The following is a 2,500-nucleotide window of genomic DNA, read 5'->3' as shown; positions in this document are numbered from 1 at the left end:
TTTTCTCTAAAACTGCTTATTACACTACAGCTGGTGATCATAGATATAATCAATAATTCATCTAATAATAGTGAATATCATTTATATTTAGGAAAAATAAATACGAAAAATAATACATTAATATTTAATCTGCTAAAATCTATAAAAAAAAAAATGAGGTCCGAGGTTGATGTAATCTTAGGAAGGATTATCAATAGTTCGTTATAAGTGGAATGATGTCACAAATTCACCCACAAAAACCTAAATTTAAATTGCAAGACACTTACATAAACATCTTATTGATAACTAAACTAGCAATAACACACGATAAGTGGAGAAAATGATTTAGAGAATAGTATAGTAACAGAAAACTAATCAAAGTAGAGCAGTTAGGTGAATGCAAGAACTAATGATATATCTAATCCCCTTTGATTTATGTTCATTAAAGGACTACTGTCGAGTTGATTACAATAGGTTAAAATGGCAGGTAACCTGAGGATTTAGGGCCTAACTATTATGTGCGTAATTTCAATAGTTGGAAAAAAGCAATATAATTAGTATTCGGATTTATTTAACAGCTCATTAGAATATATAATATAGGAGGTAATTGGTGTTGATGAATCTTTCCTATTCTGGAGTCTATTTACTAATATTTAAAAACTACGTGGATATTGAATAATTCACTGTTAGAGGGGAGGCTATACAATACGCCCGGGTAAGAATAAAACGAGGCAACACTATCCCCTTGAGATGGTAATTTACAATTCCAATACTATACATTATGCATAATGGCGTAAACTCGTTGGGCGAGAGGAAAGAGGTAATATATATATATATATATATATATATATATATATATATATATATATATATATATATATATATATATATATATATATATATATATATATATATATATATATATATATATATATATATATATATATATATATATATATATATATATATATATATATATATATATATATATATATATATATATATATATACAGTATGTGTGTATGTTTTTGTGAGCGTGTGTGTATTTTGTTTGGAGTGAGGTGGAATAATCATAATAGAAACGCTTCCTTCGAAAATACGAAATTGGAAGTGATAACTTAAAAATGATGATATACTGTACTGTGTATGATAAGAATTATAAAATGCTCTATTACTATAAATAGTTTGACGAAAAGAGTACTCAGAAATATTTTCCCTATATAATTGGGAGCAGATTTTTCATAAAATTATTGATGTTAAGAACACATAGGTCCTCATATAAATACGAGGGTATAACAAAATTTCTTGTGTATCACATTGAATATTTTTTTGGCAAAGACTTTACTAGTGTGGAAGGAATAGGTATTCCTATACACAGACATACATACACAAACGCGCACATATATATTTATTAATAATTATAAGTATATATGTATATATGGTGAATCAGTAGAACTTCAAAAGTTCAAAGTTGGAGCAAATGCTTTTTGTTGATTAGGCGGACATGAGTCTTTTTATAGTTTATATATGACATATTTGTTTTTTGCGTTGTTAATAGTTTATATATATTATAACATAACTGTTTTGATGTTTTTACTTTTTTTAGAATGATTTATTGTTAATTTGTTCTCTTCATTTATTTATTTCCTTATTTTCTTTCCTCACTGGGCTATTTTTCCCTATTTGAGCCCCTGGGCTTATAGCATCTTGCTTTTCCAACTAGTGTTGTAGCTTAGATAGTAATAATATATATATTTATATATATGACAGCAAGCCGGGAGGAAAAAGGAAACGAAGATTTTTCCTCCCGGCTTGCTGTCATCTTGAGACATCGCATGTTCCAGCGATTTGTCATTAATATATATATATATATATATATATATATATATATATATATATATATATATATATATATATATATATATATATATATATATATATATATATATATATATACATATATATATATATATATATATATATATATATATATATATATATATATATATGTGTGTGTGTGTGTGTGTGTGTGTGTATCAAATACATGTGTGTATATATATATATATATATATATATATATATATATATATATATATATATATATATATATATATATATATATATATATGTGTGTGTTTGTATTTATATATACATATATATGAGTTTTTATATATATATATATATATTTATATATATATATATATATATATATATATATATATATATATATATATATATATAATGTATGTATATATATATATATATATATATATATATATATATATATATATATATATATATATATATATATATATATATATATATATATATATATTATTTTACCATCTTAGAAGTGGTTATTTTTCATAATATCCACGATTTCTTCTATACAGAGATTGTTTTTTCTGAATATTGATCTTTTGTTGCTGACCACGCCTGTAATAGAAGATTTTACTTAGACTGCTCTTTTGGATTATATCATGATTACGGATGATGATACTGATGATGTTTTTTACATACA

This window comes from Palaemon carinicauda, chromosome 11, assembly GCF_036898095.1.
Source record: "Palaemon carinicauda isolate YSFRI2023 chromosome 11, ASM3689809v2, whole genome shotgun sequence".
NCBI classification, from domain to species: Eukaryota; Metazoa; Arthropoda; class Malacostraca; order Decapoda; family Palaemonidae; genus Palaemon; species Palaemon carinicauda.
This window is presented reverse-complemented; position numbering follows the sequence as displayed.